The sequence below is a fragment of the Marmota monax genome, unplaced genomic scaffold (genome assembly GCF_021218885.2).
Source record: "Marmota monax isolate L192 unplaced genomic scaffold, Marmota_monax_Labrador192_F-V1.1 WCK01_AAM20220418_F8-fsc00086, whole genome shotgun sequence".
Taxonomy (NCBI): domain Eukaryota; kingdom Metazoa; phylum Chordata; class Mammalia; order Rodentia; family Sciuridae; genus Marmota; species Marmota monax.
Window position 1 is genome coordinate 7,286,712 of NW_026693086.1, and position 23,110 is coordinate 7,309,821.

Here is a 23,110-nt window from a genome sequence, read left to right on the forward strand (position 1 = left end):
CTGAATTGATGGCTATCTCAGGCATGAGCCAGTAAGGTTTTTTCTTAATTTTTATTTTTGGTTTTAGGTTTGTGGGTTTTTTTTTTTGTGTGTGTGTGTGTGTGTGTGTGCACGCGCGCTGGGGATTGAGCCCAGGGCCTTGTGCATGAGAGGAAAGCACTCTACTAAATGAGCTATATCTCCAGCCCAAGCCAGTAAGTTTTAGAGTGGTTTTTTTAATCCAATAATAACTAATATACACATCACAGGCAGATGCCAAGATTAAATCTTATGTTGTGTAGAAGTTATCTAGCCAATAGGAGGCACCCTACAGGTACTGATTTTCACTTCTAATTTAAATTTGGACCTCTTGTTAGATAGTATTGAATTATACACAAATATATGTAGACATATCTACATGACTGTTGCCAAATTCTCACAGTGCCCATGCCACAGGAGGAAACAAATAACAGCCTGGCCATTAGATCCCTGGCCCAGGTGCAAAATAAGAAGTTTTCCTTCAATCTGCATAAACTCTAGAGTCCATGCTGTTGACAGATCTGAATATATGGGATCCCCACCTCCTAAGACACCCACCTTTTTTCTTTGCTGTGTGACCTCTTAAGTTGGAATGTATCAGTGCCCAGCATCAGATGGGAAACACGTAGTCTTCTTTTGGACTCCTTGTTGGAGCTCCCTGCTCTCTCTCTTCTCAGTGTCTGTCTTGTTCTTTGGCCCTGAGGACAGATGTTGGTAAGGAAGTGTATTTCCTCACTTCTGGCACAAAAAGGTGGGTTTCAGGCCCTTCATCTCCCTAAGGTCAGGGAGCCATTGCTCTCAAAGCTGAAATGTGGTTGCTATGAACTGAGATGTGTTGGAAGCTTAAAATATAAGTTTTGAAGATGTAGTTCCAAAAAATATATCTACTTCCTTAGTAATTTTATATTGGTCACATAATGCTAATATTCTGAATATACTGGGTTAAATTATTCAACAGATTTTACCTGCTGTTTTTAATATTTTTTAGTTGTAGGTGGACACAATAACCTTATTTATTTTATGTGGTGCCAAGGGTCGAACCCAGTGCCTCACACGAACTAGGCGAGTGCTCTGATGCTGAGCCACAACCCCAGCCCCAGTTTTTAATTTTTAATGTGAATACTAGAAAATGCTAAATCTCACTTGGGCCTCTTATTCTATTTGTGTTGGTCATCGCTGCCTCGGGAGATTGCCTCCCAATTCAAAGCTCAAATTGTCTCCTCACAAAACTAGAGAGCAGAAAAGTTAAATGAAGTTTTAAAGCAACTGTCATTATATCATTTACATTAATGCATAATACAGTGGCATATAATGCATAAATTGGCATTACCTCATATACAAGATTAAAGGTAAAAATTCTCTTGGCCGAGCTAGATGGGCTAGATACCTCTACTCAGAAGAAACTGCACCTTAATGTAGCTGTAGCCTGAAGCTCGGAGTTCAGGACCTCAAATGAAAAATAACCCAGCAACTCCAGAACCTGAGGCGGGAGAACAGGACATCGGAGGCCACTGGGCGACTCAGACTCTGTCTCAAAAATTTAAAAAGAAAACAAACTAAAGAGGGCTGTGGCTCAGGGGTAGCGCGTCTCCAGTCTCAAGCCCAAAGAGCCTCCCCCACCTAGATCCCTCCCGGGCGGAAGCCGTCTACCTTCCCTCAGGCCGCGGGCGCACACGCGCAGGGCGGGTCCTGAGGCGCGGGCCAATCAGGGATTGGGGAGAGCGCAGGCCAATCAGCAGACGCGAGCGAAGGAGGCGGGCCAATCAGCAGGAGAAGGCGTGCCTCCGCTCTCTAGCGCGTCTAGGTCAGCGGAGCGCGCGGCTCTGCGCTGCTACTCCAGGTCCCGCTGCTGAGCGAGAGCCCAGGTTGCTTGCCACGCGATGCCACAGGGTCAACATCAAGGAGGCTGGGAGATGGTGAGTGCGCGGCTCTGCGCCCCGAAGGGAGGATGTGGAACCAGAGCTGGATGTGGTGGGAGCAGGAAGTGGTGGCCGGGACTGCGCGGTCCCCTCTGGAGTCCGGAGTGCTGCTCTGGGGCGGCTCAGCTCCCAGTCCCCTCTGGCGTTTCAGGCGGGTGGAGTCAGCAGCTGGACGCTGTACGTCCTGTCCCCTTCCTACCCCGTGTGTTGGCTTCAGCCCCTCGCGTTCTGTCCCCTCCCCGTGTGGTGGCGTCAGTCCCTGGGGTCCTGTTCCCTCCCCGCGCCATGTGGTGGCTTCAGCCCCCCGGGTCCTGTCCCCTCCCTTGGTACTTGGTTAAGCCTAGACCGTTTCTCTCCCAGCACTAGGTAAAGGAAGATGCAAACCACAGGACAATGTAGTTAGGGTGCCCTATGTGTGGTCCCAATCTTCCTCACTCAGGTGACACTGATTCTTGGTGATTCTGTCCCAGTGATATGGCACACGTCCTAAGGCTGGACTCATGCCCAACTCCACCACAGCTTTTCTTACTCATTTGATGTCAGGTATTTTTTTTTTTTCAGTTGTGCAATGTATGTCTTTGAACTCATTTATAGCTTTGTCTAAGGGGGACTTGAAGCACAAGATGTTCAACAAAGTGTCCATGGATGCAGGGAGAATCAGGACTCACCTATTCCGCCGTATGTTCAACTTCACCCCCTTGACATCTGACTTTTATGGTGATGGTGGGGTTCCACCCCAGACCTTGCACATTCTGCACACACACTGCCCAAGTACTTACCTTTACATTTGGGCATTATCATCCATTCACGTTTAATCTTATCCTCAATGAGGTTGGATTTATATAGGCCTTTCTACTTCATCGTACTAAAAATACAAAGTTCAGGTATGGATTTTGTTTGTATTATGATCTCTTGGTCTTTATTATTACAAAGTTATAGTTTCATAATATACATCAGGGTCAGGAAAAGACAACTTCTTTTGCTCTTGTAATTCAGAAATTTCTTGGCTGATTTCATATATATTTAACTTCCAGATGGATTTTAGAACTTTTTGCTTTGGTCCTTTCTTCAACTAAAAATGAAGAGGCTGTTGGTCAGTGGTAGAGCGCTTGACTAGCACATGTGAGGCACTGGGTTCGATCCTCAGCATCACATAAAAATAAATAAAATAAAGGTATTGTGTCCATCTACAACCAAAAAGATTTTTTTTTTTTTTTTTTTTTTTTTGAGTAAAGCATGCTGGCTTGGGTTGTGGCTCAGTTATGGAGTGCTCTCCTAGCATGCACAGGGCACTGGGTTCAATCCTCAGCACCACATAAATGTAAAATAAAGATATTGTGTCCACCTAAAACTTAAGAATAAATAAAGCATGCTGAAGTATTTCATATATATATATATATAGTCAATGGACATTGATTTTATTTATATATTTATATGCAGTGCTGAGAATTGAATCCAGTACCTCACACATGCTAGGCAAGTACTCTACCACTGAACCACAACCCCAGCCCCAACCTGAAATTTTGATGGGATATACTTTAGATTAATTCAGGGGAAATTGTTCACCTTTGTAGTGATGTTTAGTGTAAATAATTGAGTCTTTTATCTGATTTAACATTTTTATTTTTTTATAAATTTTACAATTTTCTAAACATGTATTCATATAAAATAACCCATGCACATGACAGCTACATAAAATTTATGTGATGTTTACACTATTTGCTAAACTGAATGTTTATTCAGTCAGATATTATTGTTACTAGTGGGTGGCTGGCCCCTGAAAGCATTTCCCCACCCTTTATTGCTTGTCTTCCTGGCTGTACACTCCCCTTTCCCATACCCTGGGTATCAGCTGTTTGCATCAGTACTACTGTGCCCATCTCTGTTATCATGGTCCTCCAGTTCTTGAGAATGCATTTCTTCCATATCTTCAGCAATACTGTTTAATCTTATCTCTCTGGTGTGATTTTATTTTGTATTTCTCTTATTCTAAAAAATTTGGATTTTTTTTATGATCATTGAAGACTCAGATCTCCTGTGTAAAGGGGCTGTTCCATTCTCTTGCCTGCTTTTCTTTGGGGTCCCTATCTTTCCCTTTCTTATTAAAAGTGTTTGTTATATGTAAGGCAGTTACTTTCTCCCAGTCTGACCCTTTGTTTTGTATCTTTTGATGGTATCATTTGAGGAATATTGGTTTTATTTTAATATTTCCCATTTTATGAAATTTTTAAAATATTGTTTGTATTACTTTGAAAATAAATAACTACCTTTTTTTCTTTTGTGTGGTTGTGATAATTGAAACCACATCCTTAGCCCCATTTAAATTTTGCCCAGGGTGACATTGATCTTGGGATTCTACTGCCTCAGCTTCCTGAGTCACTAGTATTACATACAAGTGTTCACCACCATGTCCATTGTATAACTTCTGAATGCATTTTTTATATTTAATATTTATATTACTTCTATAAATGATTTCTTAAGTGGTATGAGGAAAGGGTACAGTAGGATTTGGGGGTTTTATTTTGTTTTGTCATACAGATATCCTATTGTCAGGCAGCTTTCTTTGGAAAGGTTATAATTTTCTTCCTTGCTGCAATGTGCTTTCTGTCATTCATTGCTGTCTAGATGGCAGAGGTCCTTTAAGGTCTCTGTCTTCGGCTCTGTGGGTCTGCTGTGGTTGCTAGACCCTCAGAGCCCACATCATGTGTGACAGGGTGGTTTTCCTCGGTGACGGACTTCATGCGTATACATGTCTGTCAGGTGGAGTGTTGTAGTTCACTTTCTGGCTTCTAGGTCATCTAGGCTTCTGCCAGTGCTCTGTGGTTTGGAAAATGCCAGAGTCACCTTAGGTTGCACTTCCCAAAGTAGATCCCCATGGTTAAGGGGGGCAACAACTTACATGTATATGTGTCATAATTAGATGTATGCAATCAATGTGCAGTTTTCACTTGTCAAATTTACCAGAGCTCGTTCAAGTTCTTTTATCTTCTAATAGCAAGAAATTCTGGCTTTGCTGATATTCTGTGGCATGTTCATTTTTTGTGTGTGTGGTGCTGAGGCATGTTCATTTTTAATATCTTTAAATTTGACTCATTTGTGAAGGGTTTTTTAATCTACTCTCCTGTCTTAGAAATTTTGCCTTTTCCAAACCATTACGACTAATATTTAGCTAATGTATTCTTGGTCTCTCTTTTATTTTACCTATTTAAGAGTATGTGATTTCGTTTTAACCACAGCTGTAGATGCCTAGCACATTTTTCAGGTTTATAGAGGTATAATTGACGTGTACATATTTGAAATGTACACTTCAATCTTGACATAGTTACATATGTGTGAAGTCAGCATAACCTTCAACGTAGCTAATATATCCAATACCAATAGTGTTTCCTGTGCACTTTTAAAGTCCCTCCCTTTTGTTCTTTTTCACCACCTTTTATTTAATGAATTTGGTCTTATTTTGCAAAATAAGTAAATGAACAAAAAGAACAAGCCTCAATGTTACATGAAATAATGAATGGCCACAAGGCGAGCTCACCATGCACCGACTATCAGCACCAAGAAACAACAACATGATGAAGCCTGGGCAATCCCTGCCCTCCTCCTCTTACCACCCCTCCACCCTCCTTGGTGGTAACCTCTAATTCTCTGATCTAGCTACTTCTTAGAGTATCTTCCTTTCAAAAGCAAAACAAAAAACAGAAGTAGAAGTGTGACCACTTCTTTATTAAATTACAAAAAGGGAAGAAGGAGGCAGCTCTTTTTCCAGGCCAGGGATGGTTAATCTGGATTGCCTACTTGATTGGACTGAGAGGTACCTAAGATTAAGAGGCTACTAGTATCAGGGAACATGTTTCTACAAATGATTGGCTTGTGAGACAGCACACCGAAGGTGCACCCATTCTAAATGTGGGCAGCACAGTCTAGTAGGTTGGGGCCTGGATGGAACTGGAAGTTGGAAGAGGGAGGAAGCTACTCATGTGTGAGCTTAGTGCTCCTAGGGCAGGTGCTTTGATTGCTGTGTGATCTCCTGAGACCTTGGACTCCTGTTCCTTCACTCTTCCAAAGTAGACTCTGACCAGAGATTTCCAAGCCATCTGTCTCCAGCTAGGGCTGCATCATTAGTCCTTCCAAATCTCAGCTTCCTGGGCTGAGCAGCTTCTGGTTCCTGTAGCTCTCCAACCTGCAGAGAGCTACTGTGGGACTGTCCAGCTTCTGATCTGAGAGCAAGGACTGGTGGGATGGGATGGGGAAAACAAGGAGATGGAGATGGGCAGCTGGGAGCTCAGATGGACAGGTTAGAAAGTGGAACTACAGCAGATGTAGGCTGGAGGAGCAGTGTCTGGAGAGGAGGAAATGAGAAGGCTGGGAGAAAGGAGGGGAGGACCCTGAAACATTTCCCAGAGCCTGCAGCCAGGTGAATCGGGGTGCACTTGTCTGTTTCCACCCTTGGCTTCTGGCCCTAGGGGCCTCATGGTAGAGGTATGATGCTGTCACCAAATTTCCTACCTTCTCCCACTCGCAGACATTTCCCTGCACACGGCTGCCTTCATTGTGGGCCTCTCCACCCTCCTCTTCCTCATCCCTGCACCCTTTCATCCTCCTCCTCCTCAGCAGTCTCCTCTTCCTCCTCAGCTCTGTTCTCACTGCGGCTTTCCTTTGCTCTTTCCAGCTTGCCTTCTCCTCAGGTCCTGGGAACTTACTACACCACTGCCTCTGTGCTCTTCTTCCTCATGGTTTAGACTGGGATGGGCCAGCTGGAGCAGGGGTCCCTGGACTCAGGAGGGAAGTGGCAGCTGGAACTTGGTATGGTCTGAATGTCAGCTTCTCTCAATAGTATTGATTTATACTCCATTTCAGATATTTATATGTCATTTGAATTTTCCTTCTTTGCAAAGTGCTTTTTGGAATATCTCGGCAGTGTCCATCAGTGTCCTCACAAGTGTATGATATCTCATACATTCTGCACAACAAGGCTTTTACTAAAAGTGTGGACACTGTAAGCATCTTCTCCAACTCCATGTTTTCCTTTGAACAGTGGAGATACATGAGCTTAAAATGAAAAAAGTGGGATTCAGAGATAGAAATCCATAGAGGTTTATAGGGAAGAATCTTAGAAATTGAGTAACACACAGAAAGTTGATTGTGTATGTGAGTCTGTGAGTAAAAAAATTAAATAGATGAGGGAAAAATAGAAGGCTCAAATAACTAAAATCAGATAGTAAAGGGAGAACATTACTGCCTAGTTTACACCAAGAAAAGAATATTAAGAGAAGAATAATGGGCTGGGGATGTGGCTCAAGTGGTAGCGTGCTCACCTGGCATGCGCGGGGTGCTGGGTTCGATCCTCTACACCACATAAAAATAAAAAATAAAAATATTGTGTCCAACTAAAACTAAAAAATATTTTAGAAGAGAAGAATAATAGAAACAGTAGTGTGCCAGTATATTAGATAATTTAGATTAAATGGGCAAATTTCAAGTCATGCAAAACATTCATAGTTTTGCATGCTGATTCAATGCTGATTCAAGGAAAGCAGTAATCTGCAAGCAGTGTTCTACTCAGATTGTTTTTATTGTTTTTAATGATAAAATCAACTGTGTTCCAAGAAAATATTCCCAGAGCTATACTGCTGAATTCTATTAAACCTCTGCAGGAGTCATCCAAGAAACGGGGTTGAGAGGCCAAGAGTTACTTAACATACTGCACTGTATCAGAACAACTCCAAATCCAAGTCACCATCTCAGCAAATGAACAGACAGATTTGATTGGCTGAGGCGTCTTCTCTTCAGTGGTTATCCATAGGGTCTCTGGTGTTTTAAGTGTGCATTGCGCAGAGATCAGAACCTGGCTGGGTTTTGCTCTTCATTTTAGTCGACGCCTGTCAGACATGGTCGTTCTTAGGGTGAGGCAGCTCTTCATCCTTCGCAGTTCCTACTTCATTTGTCGTGCTGCCTTTCAGGCTTAGGTACATACATGTTATCAAGTTAAGAAAGGTGTTCTGAGTTCTTTATTTCAAGTGGGATAATACTTTCAAAATTTTTTCCAGCCAAGTGTAGTGACAAAGGCCAGTAATCCCAGTGGCTTAGGAGATTGAGGCAAGAGGATTGCAGGTTTGAAGCCAGCCTCTTACCAAGGAACTTAACAATGCCCTGTCTCAAAAAATAAAAATAAAAAGGTCTGGGGATGTAGCTCAGGGGTTAAGCACCCCTGGGTTCAATCCTTGGCACCAAAAAAACAAAAACTTTCCATGTCTCTGTGGATGATCACATTATTTTTTCAATAGAACTATGAATACAGTGAAATGTATTAGTTGATTTCATAATATTAAACATTTCTTTATTCCTAGAACAAATTTGAAAGAGCATCTTCCTCAGTTTTCTCTTGGTCACCCCCTGAGAGTTATTGCTTCCTCAGACTCCATCTGGTTTCTACTCCATCCATCTTGTAGGTTCTCTCACTCTGGTGGCCTCAGCTATCCCTGGTGTTCCACTGCTTTCTGAATATCATCTTCTCCTTAAATCTTCCTCTGAGCTGCAGACCCTGTTTCCACATGGCTTCCCAGTGTTTGGCCACAGAGACTTCAACACAGTGTTGCAGTTCAGTTCACCTCCTGCCCCTCACTGTCACTTCCTTTTCCTCAGCTTTGGTCTGGAGCACCATCCTCTACCCAGGAAGTGAACTCCCATCTTCACCTCTGTACAGCCAATGGGTACCAAAGTCTTGTCCTATTTTTTTTTCTGTCATTTTTTTCTTTTTCTGTTGTGTCCTCCACTTTGTATTGTTGATGTTAGGGTTAGCTGTGTCACCCAATTTCTTCCCCTCTGACTCCTCCTTCAGTTCTCCCCAGTTCTTCTTACACAGGATGACTTTCAGAATGCAGGCCTGTTAGGTAATTTGCCGCCTCTCATTGTCCCCTCCTTATTTACATCTGTGTTTTAGGAGGTGGGTGGTGTTCGCTTTTGTAGAGACACTAGAAAGTCTCTGGGTATAGGAGGGAAACATGAGTATGATGTGCTTCTATTTATGTGGAACACTAGAAAGTCTCTGGGTATAGGAGGGAAACATGAGTATGATGTGCTTCTATTTATGTGGAATTGGTGTTGCTGGAACTAGGTAAAATTTTAAATGGAAAATCACAGTACTGTCTATTTCTTAAGCGCATCCCCTCCTGGGCTGCTCTTCTCAGCACAGGGACATCCTGCATGCGGTGTGACTATCAGGTTTGTGCTTTGACAGCATGACCCCTTTGCTCCATTCTGTTGAGAAGGCTTCCCAGTGGACGAGCTGAACCCCTGAGTCATGTCAGTGAGGTGCAGCCTAATTGAAGAGCAGGCTGTTTTCTACTTCTTTGTTATTGCGTTCAACGCTGAACATGTGAATCTAACTGTTCATTGTATTGCTTCAAATGTGATTTTTCTTATGTCTTTAGGCTGGGTTGTCAGCTCTTTTCAGAAGCAAAGCTTCATTTATCTTCTTCTTGCTAGGAATAAAAACAATTCTTAATCTAAGGCGGGGATTATATATGGTATTTCGTGGAGTTACTGAATTTCTACAGAGAATAAAAATCCGCTTGCCCCTTAAGTGACAGGCACATTCTTACAGAAGTGTGAGCACTTGTGGTCCTGCTCTGACCCATGCTGAAGACTTGTGAGAGAAATTTTCCTTTACAGTGTCCAGTGTCCTTTGAGGACGTGTCTGTGGACTTCACCTGGGAGGAGTGGAAGGCCCTCGATGACTCTCAGAGAAACCTCTACAAGGATGTGATGCTGGAGACCTGCAGCAGCCTTGTGTCCTTGGGTGAGTGACTGACTCCCTGGTAACTCTCATGGCAGTTATTTTCTTTGGGGTTGGTAAATGTAGGAACCATTTCTAAGTTTTAATTCTAATTATGTCTTATATATTTTAGTGGAAACTATAATTGTACATTTTTTATGTAGTGTGATGTGGCCACCACTCTTCTAGTCTCTGTTTCTTTGAGTCAGCTTTGGCTTCGCACATGAATGAGAGCTTCTGGTACGTGTCTTCCTGTTTCACTTAGCATGGTGTTCTTCAATTCCCTCTGTGTTGCTACAAATGACAAATTGGGGTTTTAATGGCTGAGTGTTATCCCTGGTATTCATGTTCCATGTTTTCTTTGTCCATTTGTCTGTGAGTGGACACTGTGGTTGATTCCTTATCATGACTTTTGTGCTCAGCACTGCAGTGGATGTGCAAGTGCACACAGTTCTTCTGGGCTCCAGGGGAGTTCCACTGCTGGTTTTCACAGGGGTCTCCTTGCCCCACCCCCCCTCAGCAATGCCGTTTTCCTTCCTTCACCTCCACCAGCACTTAACTCTGCCATTTTTACTGGGGCAGTGGCGCCTCACAGTGGTTTCCACTGGCTCTTCCCTAGCGAAGGGAGCTGCTGAGCATTTGTTCGTACTCTCTCCTGGGCTATTTGTGTGTCTCTTTTGGGACATGTCTGTTCAAGTCATTCACCTGATTTTTAACTGGAATATTTGTTTCCTGCTCTTGAGTTGAAGTCCTTCTGTGCTGTGGAAACTACTCCCTTTTGGACGGAGAGTCCATGAGCATTCTCTCCCACTGTGCATGCTGGCACTTCTTCCTCCTGGTCCTTTTCTGCATAGCAGCTGATCCACATAGCAAGGCCCCATCTCAAAAGCAGAGCTTTGCCCAATCAGCACATGGAAGTGTCCCCTTCTGTTTTCCTGGGCAGTTTTGTGGTTTCACCTCCTGTCCTGATCCACACTGAGTTGGTTTCTGTGTATGTTGAGAGGAGGCTCTGCCATTTTTCTTCTACACACAGATACACAGTTCCCTCTTACTGAAGAAAGCATCCTTTCCAGATGCATGATCTTGCTGCCTGGGTGGAAATCTGTCAACTGTGATTAAGTAGACTTACAACTGTTATTTCTGTCATGTTCCCTTGGTCTATTTGTCTGTCCTCGTGCAGTACCATGCTATTCTGGTTACTGCCATCTTGTAGTGTGTTTTGGAGACAGGTTTTGTGATGACTACAGATTTGATCTTTTAGTTCAGTATTGCTTTTAGTATTTGGGGTCTTTTACCCATTAATACAGTGTTTAGACTTTTTTCTGCTTCCATGCAATTGCCATTGGTATTTAGATAAGGGTTTCATTGAATCTACAAATCATTTGGGTACTAGAGGCACTTTAGCAATGTTCTTCTGATTAATGACAATAGGATGTTTGTCCATTTTTTATGTCTTATTCACTTTCTTTCATGTGTGTTTTATAATCTCATTGTAAAGTCCTTCACTTACTTGGTTAAATTTACTTTAAGGTGTTTTATTTTTCATTAGCTATTATAAACAGGATTACTTTCTGGATTTCTATCTCAGTAATTTTATTATTGATATATAAAAATTACCATTTTATGTTGATTTGTTTCCTGCAACATTACTGAATTCCTGTATAGGTTTTTGCTCAAGTTTTTGGTTTTCCTATGTATAAAATCATGTAGTCGCTCTATCATGATAAATTGACCTCCTTTCTGATCTGGATGCCCTTTATTTGGTTCCCTCATCTTATTGCTATGGTAAGACTTCCAATACCATGTGAATAATTGTGGTAAATGTGGATATGCTTGTCTTGTCCTGGATCTTAGAGGAAATGACATCAGGTTTTCCCCATTTGTTAAGACAGGCTTGGATTTTGCCATATGCGGTTCCTATTGTGTTGAGGTACAATTTCTTTTTATCTAATTTTTTAGAGATGTGCTAAGGAAAAATTTTATCAAATTCCTTCTTATATCAATTGAGATGTTTATATTGTTATTAATCCTTCATTCTGTTTTGGAATCCTGAATTGCATTTACAGATTGGCATATGTTGAGCCAGCATTGCATCCCTGGGACAAGTCACACATGATCAAGCTGTATAATCTTTTCTTGTGTTCTGTTGGATTTGATCTGGTAAAATGTATTCATCAGAAATATTGTTCTTCAATTTTTTTCTTGTGTTTTTGTTTGATTTTGGTATAAAGATAATAGTGATATATAATGAATTTAGAAGGGTTCCTTTAATAATTAATAATAATTTTAAAAGCATTGATGTTAATTCTTTTTTTTTTTAATTTGAAGCTGCTAATTCTGGGCTTTATTTGTGGGAGACTTTTTTAAAGATTAGGCTTTTTTTTTTTCACCTTTATTTTATTTATTTATTTTTATGTGGTGCTGAGGATCAAACCCAGCACCTCGCACGTACTAGTCAAGTGCTCCACCACTGAGCCACAACCCTAGCCCCTGTGGGAGACTTTTTAATACTGAATCAATCTCATTACTTACTATTGGTCATTCAGATGTTGTGTATCATGATGGTCCTGTTTTCTTCAACTGTTGGGTGGAATGCTCTGTAAATGTCTGTAAGGTCCTTTTCGTCTATATTATGGTTTAACATCAGTGTTTCTGTTTTGTCAGGACGATCTGTCCAGTGACTGTTGAAATATTGCTTTAGCCTTCTGCCTCTCCTTTCAGGTCTAGTAACATTCCCTTGTTAAGTTGGTGCTCATACTCCAGCACAGGTGTGCATGCATTTGTGGATGGATCCTTTTCCATTATGTAGTGTCCATCTCTGTCTTCTGTATTCTGCAGCACAGGTGCAGTTGCTTCTGCTTGCTTTGTATCTGTTTGCAGGCTGCATCCTTTTCCACTCTTCCACTTCAAGCCCTGCCGCCTCTACAGGTGAAGTGGTTTTCTTTTCAGCAGCTTATCCTTGGGTCTAATTTTATTTTTATTCATTCAGCCAGTCTGTGTCTTTCTTCGGAAATTGTGTTTATATTCACGGTTATTTTGATAAGACATCTTTCCTCATTCTGTAATTTTTTATGTTGCTGTGTGTTCTTTACTCTTTTCCTCCTGATTATCTTGTTTGGTGGCTTTCTGTATTGGGGGCCTTGTTCTGTTTTCCTCTGTGTGTCCACTCTGCAGCTGAGTTTTGGACCTTCTCATGTCTGTGAGGATGGTAGTTGCCATCCTTCTACTTCTAATGCAGGACTTCCTCAGGCATTTGTGGGACTGGGGTGGTAATGATGAATCCCCTCAAATTTTACTTATCTTGAAAAATCTTTTATTCCTTTATTTCTGAAGGATAGCTTTTGGGGGTTTTGTTGTTTGTTTGTTTTTGTACCAGGAATTGAATCCAGGGGCACTTAACCACTGAGCCACTGGGATTACAGGTATTCACACCATGCCCAGGTGAAGGATAACTTTTCTAGGTGTAGTATTTTTTCTTTTTTATGTTGGAAAAAAGAAAGTATATTTAGAATTAGACAGCTGGACTCTGTTTAGATGATCCCAATTTGTTGGCATCGTCCAAAGCATCATAATCAGTAGCCAGTTGAACATAAGCCTTTTTCTCTCCATCAGGCCTGATCAGGGTGTTAACCTTGGCCACATCAATGTCATAGAGCTTCTTTATAGCTTGTTTGATCTGGTGTTTGTTGGCCTTGACATCCACAGTAAAAAAAGTGTGTTGTTGTCTTCAATCTTCTTCATGGCTAACTCAGTGGTCAGAGGGAATTTGATGATGGCATAGTGGTCAAGCTTGTTTCTCCTGGGAGCGCTCTTCCGGGTATATTTGGGCTGCCTCCAGAGCCACAGTGTCTTGGGTTGCCAGAAGGTAGGTGACATGCGGATCTTCTTTTTATGACTGTGGACACCCTTCAACACTGCTTTCTTGCTTTCAAAGCTTTTGCTTTGGCTTCAGCTTTGGGAGGGGAAGGAGCTTCCTTTTTAGCTTTCGGCGCCATCTTTTTGCATTTTTTTTTTTTTAAGGAATTTCAGTGTATCCTCTATTTGTATTCTGGCCTGAAAGGTCTCAGTTGAGAGATCTGCTCTTCCTGTTTGTTTGTTTGTTTGTTTGTTTAATCTGTGGCTTGATGTTTTTCTCTTGCAGTTTTCATAATTCTATTTGTCTTGTACTTCTGATAGTTTCATTATACTGTGACTCCGAAATTTTATTGATGAAATCTATTAGGCCCCTCTGAGCTTCCTGGATCTAGATGTCCATGTTTTCCCTGGTCTAAATTTCACCAGTTAGTTTATTACATAAGGTTCTCTTCTTCTGGAATAGCCATAATGTAAATAAATGTCTCTTTGTTAATGATGTTCCATGTGTTTTAAAGGTTTTCTTCATTTTTTATATTTTTAAAAAAATGTAACTTGGTGATTTCAGAATACCCATCTTCAAGATCAGAAATTTGTTTTTCTTCTTCATAAATTCTAATGAAGCTTTCAGCTGGCTTTGTTTTCTTTCTTTAAAAATTTGCATTAATTTATTTTATAGCACCAAAATTTGATGGTTACTTTTGCAGTCTCTAACTCTTCAGCCAGTTTCTCCTTCATATCAAAAGCTGTCTTTCTGATTGCCTGTCTTCTGCCTGTATTCTCTCAGATCTGCTTGCACTCTCTCACATCATTCTCTGGAATTCTTTCTATTTGACTCTTCTTCATTGTTAGGTCCCAGCCTCCGAGCAATGAGTGCCACCTGTCTCACAGATGTCCTCACTGGCGTCATCTGGCTCAGCTTCTGAGGGCAGGCAGCTGCCTTCAGTGACCCAACATCACAGTTTAGCACAAGTCTCCCATTGTTCTTCATTAATAGGACATAGCATTATTAAACCTGAGAGGATCTTCAAGTTGGATCGAGGATCTGGGCCATGGATGGCAAAGGAAGCCCCACACCAGCACCTCCCAGGTCAGTCCACACCTCCTGGCCAGGGAGGTCAGGGTGGTGGTATCTCAGCAGACGGCAGCTGTGTGGGATTGTTCTCACTAGTTTATCACAGTCCCCATCCCAAAGGCAGCTGGTCTCATGCCTCAGACACAAAGATGATTTCTCATGTTTGAATACATTTCCTTTCTTTGTTGCTGATTATGTAATTTTTTTTTTTTTTTTTTTTGGTAGACTTACTTAAAATCCAGTTCCTGTTTCGTTCTAGTTAGACATTTTTGTTGATTACTTACTTTCTCAAAATTGTGTTTCTAAGAACCATAAGATAAATGATTAGGAAGTTAGAGGTCGATGTCACTTTCTAGTGTGGGAAGATCATTTTCATCAGCAGAGCCCTCTAGGTTTCTACTGAAGCTTCTCAGTGAACAGTGAAGTGAGCAGCTTTTTCCCGAAACTATATTCCAGCTCAGGTGGAGAACAAGTCATCTGTACCTGCATCCTATAAGTAGAATATTTCCATTGCAAATCTGAAAGAGAAGCAATGTAGGATGACATTTTACTCACATCTTCTGTAAAAACTAACTACAGGCAAAAACTAAGAACAGGCAAAAGAAATGGCAGATAAAAAATCATCGCTAACATCTACTACTAGGCACCAGGTGAATATTTCAGCTAAACATTTCCCAGTTTCAAAAAAGTAAAATAAACCAAGCAAAAAAGTAGCATGATTTGATGCCAACATATATTAATGTAATTTCTTAAATTTACTCCAGACAAAATCCACACACACATCATAACTCAATATAATCATCAGGAGGTCTTACATCATTAACACCTTTATGTTTGAATTCCATAGAAATGCTTACATGTATTTCACAATATTCCTTTTATACTATTTTAGATGTCCATAAAGTGAATGACCAGGTTGGGGCCAGCCAAGATCACCAAATGAAACATCCCTGGCAAGTTGTCACAGCCAATGGCAGCAGATCAATAGAGGAGAGGTGTGAATCAAGAAGAACACATGAAGTGAACCCACTCCATATTCCAGCTCTGACTGCACAGAGTGGAAGCTCTTCAAGGACCAAGTCTGAGGACCTTCACGGATGGAAAAATGAGCTTCTCCACAGTGAGCAAGGTGAGATACAGGCAGGAGAGAGGCCTAATGACCCTAAGGCAACTAGGAAGCCCCTCAGACATGCTGAGCATACTAGTCTAGAGACCCAAGTCCAGAGTGTGCAGAGCCATTGCCAGCATTATGGACAGAGGAGAGCCTTGACCATGAGGACAGTACTGTCAACACAGAAGAGATTTCATATGGAAAACTCTGCCAGCTCTGGCCATGAATGTGTGAGACACCTTGGTAAGGCATTGCCTATTGCTCAAGGGTTGAGTCAAGTGAAGGAAAAAAGTTTTGACTCTGATGTGTGTGGGGAGACATTTTGTAAAGCGTCTGACCTCACTGAGCATAAGACCATACACAGTGGACGGCAGCATAACGAATGCAGTGGTCGTGACAGGCCTGTCATTAAGAGGCTGTGCCTTTTAGACCATCAGAGAGCAGACTCATCATGTGGCCATGATGAGTCTGAGGACGTCAGTCAGAAGACACAGGTGAGCATGCGTCAGGGAATCCATGGGGGAGAACAGCCCTGTGGAGCATTTGAAAGTGAACAAAGTTTTAACCAGAAGGAAAAACTCAAAAGGCATCAAAGAACCCACACAGGTGAGAAGCCACATGCATGCAAAGAATGTGGGAAGATGTTCAACTATAAATCACAGCTCACTGCACATCAGAGAACCCACACGTGTGACAAGCCGCATGCATGTGAAGAATGTGGGAAGACCTTCTCCTGTAAATCACAGCTCACTGCACATCAGAGAACCCACACGGGTGACAAGCCCTATGCATGTGAAGAGTGTGGGAAGACATTTAACCAAAAGTCAAACCTCAGGGTACACCAGAGAACCCACACAGGTGAGAAGCCATACAGATGCAGTGTGTGTGGGAAAACCTTTTACTGTAAGTCACATCTCACCAGACATCAGGGAATCCACTCGGGTAAGAAGCCCTATGAATGTAAAGAATGCAGTAAGTCCTTCTACTGTAAGCCACACCTCACTGTGCATCAGAGAGTTCACACAGGTGACAAGCCCTACACATGTGAAGAGTGTGGAAAGACGTTCAACCAGAACTCAAACCTCAGGGTGCACCAGAGAACACACACGGGTGAGAAGCCCTTTGAATGTGATGTATGTCAGAAGGCCTTTTACCACAAGTCACACCTCCAAAGGCATCGGGGAACTCACAGGTGAGAAGCCCCACGCACGTAAACCCTGCAGGGAATTCCTCCAGATGTCTTCCTTCACTGTTTATCAGAGAACTCACATGGGAGAGTGCTGTGGATCTGAGAATACAGCTCTTACAGAAGCCCACTCACCAGGCAACATAATGAGGACACACCTGTAAGAGTGTGGGAGACGATGTCATGGAAGTGTGCAGAAGAGCAGGTATCAGGAAGCAACCAGAGCCCCATGCAGTGGAGATACATTGTGTTCTCCAACAGCCATGCTTGGCTCTGGGAATCACAACAGTCATGTAACTGCTGCCAGCCTAGCCCCTGCAAAGCCTCCCATTCTGTTTTTTCCCTGGGTTTACATGAGCTATGTTTCTGAAGCAGCCATCACCACAGGTCATGGTCACTATGATTAGAGAGCAGAGGTCTCCCTGCTTTTCTCCCAGAGTTTCCTGTTTTCAGTTTCCATGAGTGAACCAGGCTGAACCTCTCCACACAATATCTGCATCACAGTACTGATCATTTAGCCTACTTCATGTCACAAGCTCTGAGAACTCAAATCTTCTTTTATACTGCAGAGCTCACACAGGAGAGAGACCTGTGCTGTCACCCTTTATTCTCAAGTCATTTCATTAAAAGTAAAAGCAATCATGGCAAAATGACAAGAAATTGTGAATGCCTTATCAGGTGTAGACATTTAATTGGACAGTTTGAATAAAGTAAATTTTCTTAAGTTTCTTTAATGTGTGAAATTTTTTAACAAAACTTCAAATTTTTAAAAAATTTTGGTACATTATAATTATACATAATTGTAAAAAAATCATTACTGTATATTTGAGCTTGCACACAATGTGACAGTATAATTTGTTCAATTTTGTTCTTCAGTACCCATATTTTTATGTATAAGAAATTATAATGGTTGGACATGGTGGCACATACCTGTAATCCCAGTGGCTTGGCAGGCTGAGGCAAGAGAATCATGAGTTCAAAACCAGCCTCAGGAAATTAGCAGGGCCCTAAGCAACTCAGCAAGACATTGTCTCTAAATAAAATACAAAATAGAGCTGAGGATGTGCCTCAGTGGCTAAGTATCCCTGGTTCAATCCTTGGTACCAAAAAAAAAAAATTGTAATGAATGAAAATTTATATGATTTGGACATTAATTTTCAAAGGAAAGTGTTAAATATCGAATTGGAAACTATTTTAAAGTAACTACATACCAGTAAACACCTTTTTTTTTTAAGAGAGAGAATTTTTTAATATTTATTTTTTAGTTTTCGGCAGACACAACATCTTTGTTTGTATGTGGTGCTGAGGATCGAACCCAGGCCGCACGCATACCAGGCGAGCGCGCTACCGCTTGAGCCACATCCCCAGCCCCCAGTAAACACCTTTGAATCAAACATGAATATAATGCTTTCTATCAGCCACTGGTCTGAGCCTTGGAACATTGTGGTCTTAAAACTGGAGGTGGTAGCTGCCTCGTGTTGTGATGGGCAGAGGCTGGGCTTGCTGTTGAGGAGCCTACCGTGAACACAATCCTGTGTGTACAGTTTATGCACTGCATATTGATTTGACAAACATTCCATGATGGAACCCAGCATAACTGTGCTGGTTGCTTTTCATCCTAAGTACAGTGGATGGGGCTTGGAGTGTAGCCCAGGGCAGTGCTCATGCTCAGCATGCAGGAGGTCCTGTTTCAGCACCCAGCATAAATAAGCAAGCATACATTTAGAGTTTCATTAAGTTTTTCATATTAAATGATATTCTAACTTACTAATTCTGTGCTGGACACATACGCACGCACTCAGAGAAGCAGGTAATTGCAAATCTGTTCTTTCCTTTTGAGTTTTGAGGTACAGAAAGTGTGTTTGGTGCACACAGATACACCTAGTGTTCCATGGAGGATTTCCCAGGGTCATCAACTGTCCAGGTCATTGGCATATTTGAGGAGAATGATTGTCATGGGCAACAAATGACATTTTATCATTTAAATGTCCTATCACTGAATTTGTTCAGCTGTGTATTAATTTCCTATTACACATAACAGCATAACAAGTGGCATAAAACAACACTCTTACTTTTTTACAGTTCATACATCAGAAGTCCAGCAGGCTCAGTCTTTTCCCACGAGACCAAAGTCAAGGTGTCACAGGTGTGAGAACTGTTCTTGGGGCTCCAGGAGGAATCTGGTGCCAGGACCATTCAGGTGTTCAGAATTCTTTCTCACAGTTCTCACAATGGCACAAAATCATGCTGCCATGTCCTAACTTCCTCTTCTGTCATGGCTCTTTTTTCTGATTAAAATGCACATTGGGTCTGTCTAGATAATCCAGGGTGATCCTCCTGTTTTAAGGTCACATGATTCATAACCTTTGTTATATCAGCAGAGTGGGGGTTTTTTTGCATGTAATGTAACAACCACAGGAGTAGAACCAGGGATGAACATCCAACTGCAACATTTTATGAGACCAGTGAAGTTTGCCATGAAAACATTTAAAAATTGTCAAGCTTGCAATTTACCACTTACAAAAGTTTTATGTGAGAAATTGATACACTGTATATCGATTATTCTACACTTTATGTTTACATACATTTCATATTTTAACATTCTACATGTGTGTGAACTCTATTTTTTCCCCAAAATTTTCATATGAACTTCCATTGAGTTGTGTGAATCCCAAGACTTCCAATGCTTCCTGTTGGCATCACGTGTTTTCCTTGCATTTATTTTTTTTAACATTTATTTTTTAGAAGTAGTTGGACACAATACCTTTATTTTATTTATTTATTTTTATGTGGTGCTCAGGATCAAACCCAAGACCTCGCACGTGCTACACAAGTGCTACACCACTGAGCCACAGTCCCAGCCCTTCTTTGCCTTTCTTTTGAGACCCTTTTTAAGTTCTATGTGTAAAATCCCATGCTCTGCATCTAACATGCAATGTAAAGCTCAGAAGAACTATGCAAGTAGAGGGAAAGGAACAGAGGGATGGAGAAGGGAGGGGAAGGAGAAGTCCTGGGGACTGAATTTGAACAAATTACATTCCAGCTTTTATAATTATGTAAAATGAATCCTATTGTCATGTATAACTAAAACAACCAATAAAAATCATTAAAAATGGGCTTGGCTTGTAACTCAGCAGCAGAGCACTTGCCTAGCATGTGAGAGGCACTGGATTCAATCCTTAGCACCACATAAAAATAAACATAAAATAAAGGCATTCTGTCCATATACTACTACAAAAAATAAAGTTTTTTTTAAATTCTATTGGCAATTTTAAAAAAAAGTAGTCTCAAGATTAGAAAGAAATTTATTTAAGTAGGAAAGACTTTTTTGAGAAACAGAATCTGTTGACAAACATGTTTTGCTGCTGTCACCTCAGAGGTCAGGCCTCAGTGTTCTCTGTTTCCTCTTGGACACCCTGTCTACCTCCAGAGATCCAGGATTAGTAAGATCATCCCAAATACTCCAGTGTCTCCTTGGACATGTAGGAGCTAGTGAATATAGGTGATTACCACACTGGAAAAAGATTTTCAGATATAATATCAACTTCCCACTCATTGCCATGGCAGGGACAACAGCAATTGTTTTGTTGTTTGTGTTGCTTTTTTATTTTTTCATTTGTTCTTTTGAGATATGAATGACAGTAGAATATATTTTGATGTACTCTACATTCCTGGAGTGTAATTTCCCCCTCTGAGGAAGGATGAGGACACGGCAGTGCTGGTATATGTGGTGCTGTGGCTGCCTCCTTCCCACAGTGTGCCTGTGGGACCATTGCCCAGACCACAGATTGGAATCAAGTGAACATTTCATATTTCATACATCAGGTGCAGACTCTGAAAGACATTTTGCATTTCAGGCAGGAGTCTGGGTGTGTGGTTTTGTTGGAAACAGGATTTTTCTGGATTTGATACTGGTCCAGAGCCAAAGCCATTGAGACAGGAGGAACTTCCCTCAGGCATTAGGTGAGCTCATAAGAGAGATGAGGGTGTAACCCTGCCCACCTTTCCCTGACAGCACCTAATATAACTCGGTGCCATTCTCAGGGTAATGATTGTTATGTCTAAAACGGATGATCATGCAGTCTGAGTGAGTTTCAAGGAAGAACTAAATTGTATTCCATTCAATGTTCATCCCACTTTGCACAAATGACAGAGTTTTAAGGGCAACTAGATAATAAGTAGTGTGGATCTCTTATAACTGTCCAGTTCTATGAAGAATCATTGAATCCTGGTGACAACTGCTGGATGAGAATGTATTCTCACACACATACATGAAGTGCTAAATGGAGGGAGAAGTTCTGTCTGAAAGCATAAGAGCTTGATGATTATGGTGAGACTATTTTCAGTCTTGAACTGGGGAGGCAGCATTTATGGAAAGGTGAGCATACAATGGTGGATTTCAGATAGCAGCTGTCAGCCTCAAGTGTGTTGTATTGTTCTTTCCTCTTAGTTAAAAACTACTCTCAACCCAAATCTGCCATTTCAACTTATAACATGCAAGATTCCAGGCCTCACGCATTTTATTGTTGATAGTTGTACCACTAATGTCATTCAGTAATTTCACTTCACTGACAACTGTTTTACTTAACTAATGTCTTTTTTAATACATGAACTAAAATGTTGCTGATTAGTGTCCACCCTACACTATTATGTACTAGTGTTTTGTGTCCCATAGTTCAGTATATGAAATGAGATCATTCAATAATTCCTGTGGCAGGTGGCATGCAAAAAAAAAAAAAAAAAAACACTCTGTTGATATAACAAAGGTTACTAATCATGTGACCTTAAAACAGGAGGATCATCCCAGATTATCTAGACAGACTCAATGTGTGCATCCAGACTTGTAGCCAGTTTTGTGTTCACTGAATCCAGCATGGTCCTAGGCAGTTTCTTCTAACTTCATACCGCAGTCACTGCTTATGCATTTTATCAACACTTGTAAGTGTTAGTCACATTTGATGTTGGTCTATGGAATACTTTCACACACGTTAATAGAAACTCTTTAAACTCAAAATTGCAACACTGAATTCATCAATGTACAGGATTGTAACAAATAGTAAAGTCAAAGCTAAATATCAGCTGGATTATTGGTTCATTGGATTTGATGGTAGAGCATGGTTTTAAGTGCCCACTATTACACCAGCCCACACAGGATCCAGTCTCCACTCAACCTCCCAGTATGTGAATTTAGACAAATCAGTCTCTCTTAGCTTAACTTCCCCTTATCTCTGTGATGGCAACACTGTCTCATAGATTCATGAAGAATGAAGAAATAACCACATGCATGTTCTTTATAGGAGTGTTAAGTACATTGCAGGTCTACTTTAAATGGAGTTCATTCTAGTGTTTAAAACCTATTAAACAAATCTGTAAGTAAATATGTCTAGGAACTAGTAGTAAGGTTGCGCATACCTCATTTTCCCTCATAGGACCCTTTGGTTTGGTAGATAAATACCAATCCACTAGGAATTTGGCATTGGGAATGGTCTTACCAGGCACTATGATTGGAATCTTGAGGAATTGCTTCTCTTTGTTATCTCTTCCTTTGCTTCTCTGGGTGCAAGTCCCACATATTTAATCATTGAGCACCTGATGGTAGTCAACTCCTCATTCTTTCTCTGTAAGGGACTCTACCAGGCAACTGTATAGCAAAAGCAATTCTGAACCAAAAAAAGCAGTGCTGGAGGAATCATAATACCTGATTTCAAGTTATACTACAGAGCTATAGTAACAAAACTGAATGGTACTGGCATAAAAACGGACATGTAGATCAATGGTACAGAATAAAAGAGACAAAACCACAATTAGGAATGTGAAGAGACAATATATGGAATGGGAGGGGAATCTCTGCTAGCTACTCTTCTGATTAAAAACCAGAATATATAAACAACTCCAGAAACTTAAGGTATAACCCAGTTAAGAAATGGACAAATGAACTAAACACACTTCTCAAAAGAAGAGATACAAATGGCCAAAAAGAATACATGAAAAGACATTGAACATTCTTAGCAGTTAGGAAAATGCAAATCAAAACTGTACTGAGATTTCATCTCATGACAGACAGAATGGCAGCGATCAAGAATACAAATAATGAGGGCTGAGATTGTGGCTCAGCAGTAGAGCACTTGCCTAGCACGTGCAAGGCCCTGGGTTCGATCCTCAGCACCACATAAAA

General features: G+C 41.2%; 2 pseudogenes; one reads left to right on the forward strand and one right to left on the reverse strand.

Moving 5' to 3' along the window:
- The first annotated feature begins 1,808 nt into the window (after nt 1-1,808).
- On the forward strand, nt 1,809-17,659 carry LOC124099539 (zinc finger protein 717-like; annotated as a pseudogene).
- On the reverse strand, nt 13,223-13,706 carry LOC124099335 (large ribosomal subunit protein uL23-like; annotated as a pseudogene).
- Nucleotides 17,660-23,110: the final 5,451 nt, after the last annotated feature.